Source organism: Cavia porcellus, unplaced genomic scaffold (genome assembly GCF_034190915.1).
Source record: "Cavia porcellus strain 051 isolate PalLab524CR breed Dunkin Hartley unplaced genomic scaffold, mCavPor4.1 scaffold_7, whole genome shotgun sequence".
In the NCBI taxonomy this organism is placed as follows: Eukaryota; Metazoa; Chordata; class Mammalia; order Rodentia; family Caviidae; genus Cavia; species Cavia porcellus.
The window spans coordinates 60,451,066-60,467,683 of NW_026947490.1; positions in this window are offsets into that span (position 1 = coordinate 60,451,066).

Sequence of the window (16,618 nt, forward strand, 5' to 3'; positions counted from 1 at the left end):
GAAAATCAAACAGGGATGTGGAGAAAGTTATTAACTCTGGTCCAATGTCACCTGAAGAGCTGAGGAGCTGCTCAGTGGCAGAGTGAGCTGCACACGGCACTGGCTTCCACCCAGCAATACAAAAAAAAGTCAGTCTTGATTAAGATTCCTATGCATCTGAGTCTCCCACATCAACACTGCTCTGAGTTTTTTTTTCCTGGTCCTTTATCTACTCAAATAGGTCTAAGGGTCTGAAGGCCCTTTCCCCCCTACATTTTGGGATGATATTTCCAACCAGAACATGCCTTGGTGTTCTGAGACAAAATATATTTCTTGGTCTATTACTATCTAACTTCTGGGGGACATTATCAGAGTATTAAATGTGAAAGCCATTTTCCATGGATAAATCAATTTGAGGAATTCTTAGTTCTGTAATTTAACACATCAAGGCAGCCTTAATGTGACTCTTCGAGAGGACTGCAGTCGCCCAGTGCATTTTCTAAGATTATTACTCCCCAGACAATTTTTTAATAGAAACATTTTAAATCATCAGATTCCTTAGGAGACTCTTGATAAAGGACAATTCTTTACTGTTCCTGTTCTTCAGTCAGTGAACCAGCTTGTGTCCTCGGGTTTCCCCTACACAATATTCTCCACTCTTCTTTCTTGTTTGGAGAGAAATGGCCACCATATGAATAGAAGGTGAAGATTCCCTGTGGTGTCACCTGGAGCCTCCCCTCCGCCTTGTGCAGTGACTACAGACTCCTGAGTCTTCTCTGTAACAACGATGCCTCCTGCATACTTTTATCTTGACACATTAGGACCGCACACCAACACATTGGCACTGAGTAAATAAAAGTCATAGTTCTTCAACAGGAAATGACAAAACGTCCACCCCATTGGGAGTGCATTGCATTTTGCCACTGTTTCTTGGAAAATGAATGAAATGTGAGCTCTTAGGTATCCAGGAAGCTGTTGGTCTCCTCTCCATGATTTAATAGCACGAGATATCTGGATTTTCTCCCTGCTCCCCACTCAAATCTTCTTTTTCCTTCTGTGTCCCACAGGCTCACTATCACGTCTTCCTGCAGCTTCGCAGCAGTAGGGATAAATAGTCTTGAAGACAAGATTTAGGGAAAGGGGTTAAAAATACACAGAAGTGAGTTTCAGGGTCACTTTGGGCCCCGGAAGATCAGAAGTAGAGGGTATTAGAGTCTCCAGATGGCACACACCACGACGCTGGAGTCGGACTGGGTATCTCCGAGTCCTGCCTCCACCGTGTGCTAGCCTAGCCATTTCTGCCACATTCCTTACCCTCTCTGTGCCTCAGAGTCACACTCTGCAAGTGTTGATGATAACAATTCCTAACTCACAGGCTTTGTGTCATCATCAAATGACACACACCCCACAAGTGTTTAAATTAGTACGTAGGTGCAAGGTTGGTTCTTAGTATCAATTATACTTTCAATATTAAACATCAGCTATCATCAGGGACTGGAGGGGGAAGGAGGAAAGTGTGAAAGAGGCCAGAAAGAGGAGAATGTGTCAAAGTGACTTCCCTGCAGAGGAGCAGCAGCGAATGTTAGCGGGAGCTGGGGCTTTCTGGGAAGAGGAGTCATTGAGATGTTTCCAGTATGAGGGAAGCTGATTATGGGCTTTTAGCGGATGCGTCATGTATGATTCTATTTTGGGGGGCAGGGGGACAGAGTCTCACTATATAGCCCAGGCTGGCCTCACACTCACAGTGATCCTCCTGCCTCAGCTTTCAGAGTGCCAGAATTACAGGCATGCATCACCAAGCCCAGCCTGTATGATTCTATTTTAAGTCATTTGATAAAGATGTGGCTTTTAATAACTTCTCTGTCAGATTCCTACTACCCCATTTCCCAAGACACAAACCTTTGACTCCAAACGTTAAGTAAAACTGATGTAAGCAATAACCTGCGTACATGACTCCGTGGGGGAAACACATCGAGTTTGTTTTTGAGGAGGTGCTGTGCGTTCAGAGGGGTGTGGTGTGTGCGGAGGAGAGACGGAGCTCTGGACAGGATGCTTCAGAGAGACAGGAGCACAGCAGAAGCAGCACTGCAGACAGAAACGTCAGAAAAACTCAGGAGGGATTCCAGAGTTGAAGATGCTGGGAATTTCTCTGTGCTTGGCTGAGGCTTCTCGGAGCTGCTTGTCTGATCCTGAAGGAGGGAAGCTCCTTTCTGGGAGATTTTGCTGACACAGCTCCTAGTTTCCTGGGGCAATGTGCCCTTATCTTTTAGTGCAGCCCCAAGGCTGGGTGCTCTCACTGGGCATGGAGACAGCCGTCTTTTGCTCAGCTTACCTTCTTAGGTTCTAACTGGGCTCAGATGCTGTGGTCTGCTGGTCTATCTGCTGGTAGCACTGATAACTCACCCCGGAGCCTCTGCGCACCCCAGTCCCCCATGCACTTCTCCACACTGGTCCCTTCTCAGTTCCTTCCTGCTGTCTGCTAGTCCTGACTGCTTCCCGGAATTTACCCACAAAGATGTTGAACCCTACTGCATGCTGGATATGGTGCCAAGTGCAGGAATGGAGCAAACAGCAGGGGCACGGAATCCCTGCTCCCATGGTTCAGTGCGGGGAAGCAGACACAAATAGCTATCAGAGACATCTGTAAGGAAAACTAGCAATTTCCATGTAGGAGAGGATCAGGGCTTTTTCAAGAGGATATCACGGCACTGAACTTAGGGTAGATGGGGTTCAGGGAAGTCCTCTAAGCTGGGAAGATAGTTAAACATGGACCTGAACAATTAATAAAAACTGACTGTAAACAGAATGTTTACCTAGGAAGGCATCCAAAGAAAAGAAACAGCCTGTACAGTGCTTCTTGAGGTATGAGCTAGTTTGACTAAGTAAAATAAACCAAGCACAGAAAGATAAATACTGCATGATGTCACACCTATGTGGAATCTAAAAAAGCTCAGAAGAAAATGGTGAGAAATTGAGAGGAAAATGGTGGTGTCTAGAGTCCAGGCAGTGGAGTGCAGAGCGAGTCTTGGACACAAGCTGATCCACATGTGTGGAGGGACAGTCAGGGCTGCAGGGTGGCTCAGGGCCAGAACAGGAACAGGAGGCCCAGGCTCAGTCTTCAACACAGCGCAACCCAAAAATGAAAATGCAAAGTTATAGTACGATGCAAGGAAGACAAAACACCTGACAGATACAAGCCAAAGGAGGGGAGGCTTATTTTGGCTTAGGATTTCAGAAGGCTCAGTCCATGACTGGCTGATGCTAGGGGAGAAGCCTCCTGGTGGAAGAACATGGAGGAGGAACCAGGAGGCAACCACAAGGAGGAGAGCAAGAAGAGCCAGAGACACAGGAAGAGGCCTGGAATACGATTACACTCTTCCCCCAACCAGGTTCCACTGCCTAACAGCATATTCTGCTGTGAATTTATCAGTGGGTTAATCCACTGAATGGGTCCAGCACTGCCCCTCCCATGATCTAATCACTTTCCAAAGCCCTGTCTCTGAACCCATGAACCTCTCAGGAGACAGATTTGATCAAAACCGTGACACATGGTCACTACTTGATTTGCTAGATTTTTCCCTATCAGATATCCTACATGTGCCCTATCAAACTACAAATTAATCTTTTAATCAACTTGTTGTTCTTCTTCTGAAATAGCAAGTGTATCTCTATTGAAATAGACAAAAGTAATTTTTAGGGTTAGAGAGCATGTTCAAGATCAGTTAATTCAACCCTGACCTTGCAATAAGGAAGATCTGAGGCCGCACCACTGTCCCCAACTCATGCTTATAGTAGACTCAGAATTTGCATTCAGCCATTCTGACTTCATTTTTTTCTCAAATCCATTTTATTCAAGGATAAGAAGAAGAAGAAGAAGAAGGAGGAGGAGGAGGAGGAGAAGGAGGAGGAGGAGGAGGAGGAGGAGGAGGAAGAAGAAGAAGAAGAAGAAGAAGAAGAAGAAGAAGAAGAAGAAGAAGAAGAAGAAGAAGAAGAAGAAGAAGAAGAAGAAGAAGAAGAAGAAGAAGAAGAAGAAGAAGAAGAAGAAGAAGAAGAAGAAGAAGAAGAAGAAGAAACAAAATTTCAAAACACATCAATATCAATTGGGGGTAACAATGGTAAATACACTGCACACTGTCATCCTCCAATCATTCACCCAGAGCACAAGACATCTGCATTCAGTTGTCCAAAAACACCAGCACAAATCTTTCTCTTCAGTGAACTCAGAGAAATTAGTAGTGTAATTATTTTGACTATTTTTAATATACATATACATGCACATATACTTGTGTTTTTGTCATGCTAACAAAACAATATGATGCTTACACATGTGTATGTCTTATTTCACTAGTGAGTATGTTCTCAAGTTACATTTACCTATAAAAGTCTCCAGTTTATCCTTCTTTATGGCTGAGTAGCACTCCATTGTATAAAAATACCATATCTTTTTATCCACTCCCAAGTCTCTGGGCATTTAGGTTGTTTCCAAGAACTTGCTGTTATAAATTGTGCTGGTATAAGCATGGGTTCACATGTATCACTATGGTATGTTTTTAATTTTAATTTGGGAAGATACCCAGAAGGGGAGTAGCTGGCTTGAATAGGACCTCCAATCCTAGTTTTCTGAGGACTCTCTATACTGACATTCTGATTTGAAGTCTAGGGTTTTAAAAGAAAAAGATGTATTGTGCAATTTTAAACATCTTCCCAATTTAGGTTTCACAATCTGTCTTTGGTTCATAGGGTAATCTCTTCAGCTTGTATGGATTAGGTAAGGCTCAGCCATGTTAAGTAAGTTGAAAAACACTACACATCAGATGGGCCGTTACATTAACATTTACCTCTAGAGCTGATAAGTTGCTTTTTTTAGCCTCAACACAGAATTCTTTATTTTGTCCAAAACAGCACAGTAAAAACATCATCAACAATACATAACGCTATACACAAAATACAGTGTCTCTAATATTTTTCCTTTGTATGGTAGCACACCGGTATACACAAGAGGAAGCACTGTTGGTGGGTCAAAGGGAGAAATGATCTAAATGCTGACCTAATTGCCAGGAATTGACCCCCCAAGATCAGGTAAGTGTCAATTTCAGTAAGAACAGCAGTATTAGAAGAGGTTCTGTGAAGCTGAGATCTGTGTTTCTGTCTGCATTTCTGGTCATGTCATTCCCCGCCTGACTTCTGAGTGTCGCCTCTTTATCTTTGGTGTGGTATTAAAAGGCATGGGGAGTGTCTATCCAAAACCAAATTTTCATCAAAGAAAAAATCATAATAGAAATGATGAAGCTTACAGAAAGCACGCTGGATTTCACAAATATTTAGGAATGTTGTAGAAAGCTTGCCATGAACACTTCCAGAAACAATAGGTTTCCAGTGTCTTGCCCAAAGTAGTAAACATCTACTCAGACTGTTGGTCAAATTCTGCTTAGTAATTTGTTCCTCCAGTGTTCTTTCCTCTTAGGATAATCAATAATCATCTGATTGCTTTTTTACCTAATCATCTGTTGTTAGCTCACCTCTAATAATGAAAGGAAAGAACCTGGTGCGTATTTGAACACAATTGGTTTTCCTAGGTCTCCAAGTGATGTCTGTTGTCTCAGTATCACCGTAGGGTGTCATCACAGAAGCCATGTCTCAGTTAAGGAGAATAAGACATTAGCTGCAAGGCTTAGAGGGTGAAAAGCAGATTCTTTCCTGGACCCTTCCTTCCTTATGAAGATTAAATTTAATGTCAATGGACAAGCACAGGCACTTTCTAAACCATGAAGCCGAACCATTAAATAACTCCATAGCTACAGAAGACAGCTCGGACTCTGGGGGCGCGTCTCGAGCTGCTACATTTCGAAGCCCGTGTTGTGTCTTCATCTTGTCACTGGAACTTCCAGACCAATCTACAAGTCCCTTGAGAGTGTAATTCAGATCTTATATATTTTTCTATATGACACAGAACCTTCTGCAGATAGGGGCTTAATGGATATATATATGGGCAAAAGAAAGGAGGCGGGAAGGGAGGAATACAGGGAGGGAGGAAAAAGAAAAATTAGATAAATATTCAGGTCTCCTGAGAAATCTTTGTTTTCTGTATTACACCAAAGAGTATCTTAAGTATTATTGATCAGAACAAACACAAGTTCCAAGCCTACACTGAAGTATCCTGATTCATGTCTTCTTTCTTTTTTTTTTTTTTTTTTTTGGTCTTTTTTTCGTTTTTATCGGTACCAGGGATCGAACTCACAACTGGCTGCTTGCAAGGCAGGCGCTTATGCCGCTGAGCTAAATCCCCAGCCCCTATGTCTTCTTTCTATACTTCTTTTCTGTGAAAAATATATTGATTTAAAAGCATCTAGATGGGTTTTCAAGTTAACCTGAGTCACAAAGATTTAATGCAAAATTTACTAGAAATTAGCTTCATTGTTCATAAAGAAGATAATGTGTTTAGAAATAAGGTCTGCAGCGTGTGGGTCACTCAGGAGGTTGGTGGCTAAGGGTGGGAAGATTGAACTGGCTAAAGGGTCACTATAAAATTACGAGCATTTTGCGTGGGTTTACTTTTTCTAACAGTCTTTTTATTGTTGTTGCTGTTGTTTTGGGTTTTGTGTTTTTGTCTTTTTGAGACAAGGTCTCACTATGCAGTTCTGGCTGGTCTCAAGTTCACTTTGTGGCCCAGACTGTTCTCGAATTTGTAACGATCCTCCTGCCTTAGCCTCCCGAGTGCTAGGATTATAGGCATGAAACACCACATCCAGTTAAACAATCATTTGTTTATTTCAGAAGTGAAATGTAATAATTTGAATTTGGAGCCTATGTCAATAATAGATCCTTGGATTTGTAGCTTTTTTCCCTTATGGTTTCTGGGCAGCTTGCAGCCAAGAATAGGTTGGAGTGGCTTCATGGCAGTTGGTGACACGTGATTTACAAAATGTGCTCCCTGGAGCTCAGATGGAGGCCTAAAGTGGCTATCACACAGCACGACTGACTGGAGGTCCTGAGTTAGAAGGGCAGGTACCTTGTGGTTTCATAGTGATAATTCCTTATCTTTACAGATGCTGACTGGTGGGTATGTATTTCCCAAACATCCTCTCCATCTTCCTGCACCCCAGGACTCAGGAGTGGCTCCCAAGGCCGGGAGGCACACTCTATGCTGGCACTGTCCTGTGCCGGGGTACCCAGCTATTTGATCTTCCCAGCAGGAATTATAAACTAGAGTGAATTTGTGGGGACAATAATGCCATTTTCAAGATGCCATTGAAAGCGCTGAACTCTGCCAGGGATTTGATACAGGAGATCAGGCACTAGGGTGACAAGACTGACTGGTTTCTTCTCTGGACTTGGAGATTGCCTGCAGGGTCACCAGCCAGGGGCTCTCAAGGGTCACCTGACAGAGAGCAGGTGAGCAGCCCCCGCTTCCTGAGTAGAGCCAGAGTACTGAGATCGAGACAAGCATCTCCAACCTGGAGTGAATGGTTTCTAAAACAGAGACGCTATCCAGGCCTTTAGCATATGGGCATTTTGTAAGCAGTTAATTAACTTTCTATGGCTGCAGGTCAGAAGCCAATAGAGCTGTCTAGACTTTTCTTCATGCCATCTTATCTTTATTGGTTATTCTGTTTTCCAATCATTCATTCCCTCACTCATTTCTTGCTAAACTGACCTTTGCCGGGCCATTCCCACATGTTGACTGTCTGATCCCCCAGTGGACTCCAATGGCCATCCTTCTAGTAGGCCCTGTTTCAGATGTGTTAGGTAATCTATTTACAGTCATCATGCCTTTGTCCCCTTTGGGAACTCTCTGTCTTTTCCTGTTGCTTTCTCTAAGTACCCAAGTTCCTTTCTCTTCCCTTCAGAATGCCTTACAGGCCCAGCGTTCTGCTCTAAGTGCCGTGCCATACCTCGGTGTAGGGAACAGAAACAGGATAAGGAGGTAAACCAGTCAATGCCTGCCAAGACATTATCTTCTTAGTGACGGAAATGCCTCCAGAGGAGAACCCACAGGTGACGTTTAAATGTATAAATATACTTAAGTTACTTTAAAAATGAAGTCTATGCATTTGGCAAATAATACATTTTCATTGATTTTTTTTATTTCTGTGCTTTTCCCACTTTCGGGCTATGAGAACTTTTTGGTAGACCTGGAGACTCGTGTTGTGGGTTTTACCTCTCTGCAGTCCTGAACCCAGAGACTCTTCCTTTTCCAGTCGGAGGACTTTTTGACCTCGTAATTCTCTGTTCCCTATTTTGTCCCCTTCCTTATTCACCGTTAGCTCCTTAAAATTGATTTTTCAATGAATTTATGTTTTATGAAGTTGGCTTTAGCTGCTGTCATGTAGCGGAAATGCTACAGGCAAAGAATTACAAAGCTCGCTGCCTGCTCAGGACAAAGAGAAAGGGGAAACACAGTGAAGCGAGCTCACAGAACTCTTCAGTTGCTTGGCTCGGCATTTCTGTTGGATTCCATTAGTCGACTGGATTTTTTTTTTCTTATATTACAATAAAGTTTTAAAAGTATAGGAAAACACAAGTTTAAAAATCCATCAATATTTCTATTATTAAAGTAGTAAAAGTGGTATATTCATCGATGAATGGATGGATAGATGGACAAGTTATTTTTATAAATGTGGTTATATTATAAATATTTTAATGAAAATTATCAAGTTCAATTTCATTTTAAAGTAAAAAAAACTAAAGTAAAATGAAGAAGATATCAAGTGTTCAAAATGATTCTTTACTATTAGCAGTATTAACTACAAAAAGATCATTTTATCCCAACAAAGGTAAAGTTTTCACTGTGTTCAAAATTTTAACACATTAGGGTCATTAAAGAACAAACAGACGCTCAAATTTAAAACAATACTGAATTCTTGCTCTGAATGTAGAGGGCGTTAGAAGAAACCAGCAATCTCCCTTTTTCTCACTTCTGTGCTCCCCGTATCCTGGTACAGACACATTGAGGTCTGATATACTATTATTTCTACATTGTCACATTCCACATTCTGCATTAAAGGGTTTCACACTTGCATGTTGCAGTGCATATTTGATTCTCACGCAATTCAATTTTCCTTGCTTTATCACCTTTGCCATCCCGGCTTCCGTATGTTCAGCTCGACCCAGAACACTGCATGTGCTTATCACACAGTCCTTTCAATAGCATCTCGCATGTGCTACACCCCTGGAGCTTTGTTACTCTTTTTAAGCGTCTGCTCAGCTCCTTTACTTTTGATTAGCATTTGAGATTGGCACAGTTTTCTTAGTGTCGCAATTTATTTTTCTTGGAACTTTGTTGGTATTCCATTGTTTGAGCAGAGTCATACTGGAGAAACTGAGGCTAGGCTAAGTTTTATTTTCTTCATTTTTGATATCTTGGCTTTATTGTTTGGATGGATGAAACATTCTTTGGTATCCTGATAGGTTGCCAACCCATCTGGCATATGGAGTAGTGTGGGAGACAGCTCGGGCTCTCCTCAGAGTCAGTGTTCTTTCAGTGAACATATTCAGTACATTTACTTCAAGGAAATTTTCTTGTATTACATCTCTCAATATGTCTTCTTTCCTAGGGGCATTCTTTAGCTCAGAGACACAGAGCCTATTCATGTTAATTTGTTTCTTTCTTTCATTTATGTTAGTATTAATAATCCTGCTTTAATGTCTTTTCCCCTTTCACCTACAGATATCATAATTTTTTCAAACCTTTCCTCTATTTTCACCACTATTTTGCTTATTTTTGTTTTTTATTAAATTTGTAGTAATGGCATTCTGTTTCTCAAATTTGCAGACCTATGTTTGTTATACCCTGTTATTCTGTTGTCTAATTATAAATTTTATTATTCATGTTCTATATATAGCTCCAAGTAGTGGTGTAAATTTTGTTTCTTGACATTTTTCTTCTTGATTATATTATTTGTTTTTTTAAAAAATGTTTTTGTGTTTGCTGTTATTTGTTTGCCTTATGCTAAAAACACTTCTTTCTAAATTTTGTTTATGCTTGGACCATCCCACCTACATCTTTTTTTTTCTTTGCTCTGATATAGAAGGTGTTTTCCTCAATTCTCTTCCTACTATACTGACTTGTAGTATGAGAAAAATGAAGAAGGAAGAAAGCAAAACTCCCTTGGCAGCGTTTGTTAGGCTGCCTGTGTTTAATTCTCTTTTCTGAGATGTTATTGAATACTTTAAATTAGGTATCTAATCAGGTGTTATATGTGATACTGGTTTGTCTACCATGGAAACAACTGGAGTGATTTTGGTGACCTCTGTTTATATTTCTCCCATGTCATTGTTCACACATGACCAGTCCAACTTGTCAGCTCAGACACAGTGGCAGCTTGGTGGGGTCGGGGTACAAATTTCTCTGTCTGACTGTGCATCCAGGTTTTATGTGTTAAAGAGGTGCTTAGCTCCTCTGTCAAACCCACCCTAGACATGCACACAGAGGATGGAAAGAAAGGGTATGACTTCTTTTTTAACAAGACATGAACCCTTCTCCCACCGAACTGGCTACAACATAGCACCTCTGTGCAGTTCATGGAGTTGGGAAGGGAGTCTTTATTCTGGGCAGCCCATGTGCCAGAGAACTTTGGGAACTCAATTAAAGGAATGATCTGAGGGGTCAAACAACTTTGCTCCTCTAACTTCCCTGCACCTAGTAAGGGCTGTAGTTGTGTCCAAGTTGGGGGAACATGCGAGCTCTCACAGTGCTCCCAAGTGGGGCCCCCCACTTCACAAAGCATCCTGGTCCTGGTTCCCACCCCACAGCCAACCAGCTTTCTCAGAAGTTTCCCAGTCTCCCCAGTGGCAGAAAGATGAGGGCATCCTACCTCCCAGTGTGGCATCAAGGAGAACTCGGATTTCTGTGATCTACCTGTATGTGTCCCTCTGTGGGACAGAATCAATGTCACATCTGCCTGCCTGTTTTGATGCATTTATCTCTTTTTCTTTTTCCTTTTTTGGTACCGGGGATTGAACTCGTGCTCCTCACCCTTGCCAGGCAGGTGCTTAGGCCACTGAGCTAAAGCCCTGGCCCTGTGTCTGCCTCTTTTATTACAGGCTTTGGTGTTTATGGAACTGGACTGATGCCATTACATGTTAATTGCATTGTTTTGGGGTTTTGCTAATCACGTTTTTATAGTCACTAAAGGAAGGAAAATGTATGATGTAGTTTTTAAAGATATTATTGTCTATTTCCTTTTTGACATTTATAACCTTCCTCATTTGGAGTATTCTTAGGACTTAGAGATTCTTTTTATAAAAATTAACTTTATTGGTATATTTTAGACCTACATAATGATCACATTCGCGATAGGGAATTTGTACCTGCAGGTGATACATCTTGATTCTCCTTTTTTCCCATTTCTCTCCCCTCCCTACAACTCTGCTTCCCCTACAAAAGCTTTACTTCCATTTTTCCTGCTATTTTTTCTCCTTCATCCTTTCCCCCTCCCTAACTCCCCTTCCCTTTTGAACATTTTCTTCCTATTTCACAGTATCTGTTACACATTTCCCCCTTTATTTATCCTTTAAGATAACCTCCTTTTTGCATTCTCTATCCTTTTACCTAATTTTCTCCCTTGTATGTGGCTTTAATTCAGTATTTAATTTAGATTGAACTTCTCACAGTCTATTCTACTCATTTTCTATCTGTATGTAGTCAACTTTTCTATTACTGTACTTTTAAAACTCTGTTACACACTCACCTACTCACACCCACCCACCCCCACACATGCACAATTTATTTCATGCTGGAGATTGAACCCAGGGCTTCTTGAATGCTGGGCAAATGCTGTACCACTGAAGTATTCCCCCAGCAAACACACTTTCATTGTTTTTAAAATATCATATTTTTGTCTATAAAAATAGAATCTTGGGAGAAATGAAAATACTGATTTATGCTAAATCTTTGTAACAGAAGCAGGGTCAAAGCTAAGTGTTTGGAGACTTTTTGGTAATCCTCAGATAGCATCACACAGGAAGATGTTTGCTTTCCTAACTGACCCTGCAGGTGGCTCAGATGTGTCCCCCAAACCCATCCCTAATGCTGGCACCCCACAGTGCTAAGCTTATATTCCATTTTCCTGCAGGGCATCCAGAAAGCTCATCTATCTGCCCTGCTGGGAGATGGGCTGCTGAAGAGGCCATGGCGACTTCACATCTAGTAAATCCTGTTTGGTGAGGGAGTTGCTAATGGGCAAAGATAAGAAAAGGAGACACACAGGCAGGGGGCGGATTGTCTCTGTGAAAGAGATAAGTATTGATAAGTATTAGCGGAGGTGTCATCCTGTTGTAGAGAAATTCCAGAACAAGCAGGGTGTGAAGGACATTTCTTTTAAGAAAAAAACCCTGACACTTTTAACTCTCCAAGATCCTGCTCCAGAAATGGATATTCCAGGAGGTTTACATCTGCCCCAACTCTGCCTCCTGATTTCCCGTTTCTGTTAAGGGTCTCTGATTCCAGTTGTTCCCTATGGCTCCTTCATTCACTCAGTATTTACTTAGTATCAGTGTCATGTTCTGGGCCTACTTATTCCATGCACTGTGGATACTGCAGTGAGCTAAACATGAAAACCAGTGTGTTCATGGAACTTTCACTCTATTTGTAGGAATATTTAATAAAATAAATAGGTAACGCGTGCAGTGTGTCAGAAGAAATTCTATAGAAAGAAATAAAAATAGAGGGTAGAAATGGAAATGCCATGGCCCCAGATATTGCTCGGCTTTTTTCTTATGTTTTGGCTAGTGCATGGGCAAACATCTTCTCCTGTGTCCCATTTAGATAACTGACAAACCTGAGAACTTTAAAGATTGCTTAACATTATTAGCCACTAAATGACTGAGTATTAGGGTACGTTCAGGTGGAGATACACAAGCATACATGAGAAGAATAGGCATTTTTTCTCGAGAATCAGAACTTGTCCCACTTCACAAAATCCCTTCTCTGTGACCCTGAAATAATCCCACAGGGCTTCAGTCTAGGTCCCTCACTTTCTGTTCCTGACTTGACATGACCATCGTAAGTCATCAAAAGCTCAGTTGACTGTTCTCTTACTATGGCATGTTTATAGGCCCAGAGGGAGCTCACTTTTCTTCACATCAGTGTGATGAGTGGCTGCCTCTTTCTTCCACAGCAGTAGGTTGGCTTTGCCCTTTTGCCAGCTATGGCAGAGGTGCCCACTGCTTCTAGAATATGCATATTTCCACAGTGTTCTCAGTGCCTCTGACTTGGGTGGGCCTGTTTGCACTCTAGGCTGCAGTATCTGAAAGAGAGCAGATTTCTAGTTCTCTTTTGCACAGTCTGAAAGCCACATGCTGGAGGTGGTAGAGCAGCCGGAGGTAACCAGATTGGATCTCTGAATGTCAGCTTGAACTAGAGCTGGTTTATAGCTATTGGATCCACAGTAGAATTTGTGTGATAATAATACACTGTTATGAGTGAATTCATTGCTATACAGGAGTGTCTTTCTTATTCTACCATAGCCTAGCCTAACATGATAATATTAGGCCTAATAATAAGGTAAGGCCATAGTACAATATATTCCAAATAGTTGATGAGTGGAAACACATTTATCTAAGGTGGTATCTCTGTGTGTTCAGGGAGCAGGGAAGAAACAGCAGTAGGGCTGCTCCATGGAGCTCTCCAACCATCCAAATCTCCTAATACAGAGGTAAAATTAAATAGAAGTGCTGATTTGTGTTATTTGGTAGCAGAATAAGTTGCGTAGCCATTATCTGAAATGCTTGGGATCAGGTGCTTTAGATCTCAGGATTTGTCAGATTTGGGAATATTTGCATACACATAATGAGACATTGTTTTAGTTTAGATTGAATGTCCCCTAGGGCTTGTTAAAGACTACCACAGGCTGTGGTATTATGAAGTGAGGCTTAGTGGAAGGAAGCTAGGCCATTGGGGGCATGCCCTTGAAGGTGCCGCTGGGGCCTCACCCCCTTCCTCTTTCTTTGCTCCAGATGCCATGAGATCAACAGGCCTCCATTGCCACATGCTCTGTCATGACACACTGTGCTACCATTGGCTCAATGTAATGGGCTCAGGTGCCCATGTACTGAAACCTACAAACCTTTCTTCCTTTTAGCTTGATCTATCTCAGATATTTGTTAAAGTAATGAAAAGCTGACTAATACAAATATTTTAGTGATGGCATCAAAGTCTAAACACAAAATTTATATATATTTCACATGTATCTTGTACACATAGTCTGAAGGTAACATTGTACAGTATTTTTACGGCTGTTATGTTTTAACTGGGACCTTTTACAGGAGTCAGGTGTGGAATTTTCAACTCATGGCTTCATGTTGGTATTCAGTTCAATTCACTGAATTTCGGAGTGTTTTGAATTTTTTGATTAGTGATCAATCAATAATAGGAATTTATATATATTTATATATAATTAAAAGTTGACCATGAGACAAATTACATTATGCTTCTAAAAATAAGTTCTTTTTAGCTGGAGGACATGAATCACAGCAGAAGAACTGCAAAAGATCTGATGATACTGATTGAGTCTGCTTTAAATATGTCACATCCAAGAAATCAAGACGCAAATTAATCAACATTGAAAATTTTCAAAAGATGGCAGAATTAGAGCAGTGAGAGAGAGCTCTGAGAGGCGATGGAGTAGTTTCCTGACAGGATTACATCAGGATCATTAGCGCTGCCAACATTACATCTCTGGGAGATAGTGGTGGGGCTTTGAAGAAAGGGTGGAGAATTGGCTCACATCAAAATGATGAGTAGGGGTGTTCAAGGCATTAAACGGAGCACCATGAGGGACACGTTCATTCAAGCAGCACAAGGTAGGATTCAGGGCAGCTGTCACTGGACTGTGTGTCCATTCCTAACCTGACATTCTGCTGGGGCAAGTGGAAGCAGACATTCTAACTCCATTACCAGACAAAATTCGGCAATTGGCTATAACTATGATCTAGTCCTTGAATTCCTACAGTATAACAGATATACCACAGTATTAAGATGCAGAGATTGAAACACTGCTATGTAGAAAAGCCCTCTCCTGGGAGTCACTATTTAACCTCAAAGCTCTATATCAGACACTTTCTCCTTCTTTGCAAGACAGACTCTAAGGAACAAGATTAGAAGTTATCAAGGGAAGGTTAAATAAAAAGGACTCAGTCTGGTTTTATTAGCATTTTAATGTCTGTGAAAGAAGTAAACTGTATCTGATGCAAAATGCAATTTTTTCAGAATAGGATTTGACTGCAAAAATGAGGATTTCCCTTCCTCTGTGACCAAACTGTGATGAATACCAGAATTTTTGCTGTATTCCTCCTGCAGCACCTGAAAATATCTGGTCCATTAAAGTACTGCGGTAGTATCTCCTTCTCCAGAGCCCACCTCTGGGCTGTCACAAGACATCGTAGGAAATGACCAAAAACTGCTTTCGGGTTAGATGAGTGAGACCTCACTAATTTTTTTTTCCTAGGCTCTTCTGGAAAGTGCTTTGTGAGCCCTGCAGGGACTTCTTCATCTCTGAGTGGATGTTCAGAAAATACTATAGAAACAATGTGAATGTTCACATACTTGCTCATGGTAACAGCAGGATACACAGGGCTTTTTAAGACCTGAATGTGACCTCAGATCATGCAGGGTTCTTGTACACCCTGGCTTGATCATTGTATGACGTGCAACTGTATTGAAATATCATATTGCATCCCATAAATATGTACAACTCTGTGTCCCTCAAAAACAAAAGTGAAACAAGAGGAAGAGAATATCTCAGCAGGTCTAGAATCCTGCTGGAGATTCTGTACCTTTAATAGGCTTACAGGTGCCACCGCCTGCCTGGTGGGACACATTTTGACTTGAGGTCCTATGATGTCACCTTGTTAGATATTGGCAGGTGTAATGGAGGGGACATGAGATCAACTGTATCCTAGACTCATCATTCAACTTCTCTGAACTTTGGAGTTCTCCTTTATAAAGTGAAATACAAAAAAATTGTAAAATTTGCCTTACAAAGCTTCCATAAAATAAAAATGAATAGAAACATGTTCAATGGATTGGTTCATGTAGAAGACCTTTTTTTTTGATATTGGGTCTTGCTAAGAAGTTACCTGCATATGATATTTCATCTTCATCATCTTACAGTGTTTCTTTGGAACACTCTGAGGTCATATTCTTCCTACACCAAGTTTCACTCGGTTTGAGGAACCCTTCAGACAGGCTTCTCAACCTTCAGGTTGCAGTTCTGTTTACAACCACTTACTGGATATAGAGCTAATTCTTACAACTGCTTTTTAATGCATCACAAACCCTGACAATCGTCATTGAGAAGAAAGAGACAGTGCAGTTCAGCCCAAGTGACAACAAGTCATCGGGAAGCTATAAAACAGGAGCACATACAATTTTTCATGTTTTAGATCGGTGTTTCAATCCTCATGCTGGTTTAATTCCTGAACTGCAAAATATTTTCCAGTAACTTGATTTTTTAAGCCTACTGAAAAGCTTGGCTTATCAGCCGAGTATGGATAAGAAAGGAGTGAAAGGAGAAAATTCCAGTCCACAGTCCTTAGCATTTTTCAGAAAATATGTCTGAATTAATTCTGATAGATTCCGTGCAAGTGTCACATTTCTTAGAAGTATCCATGAATGTTGGTAAAATATAGTCTCACTAAA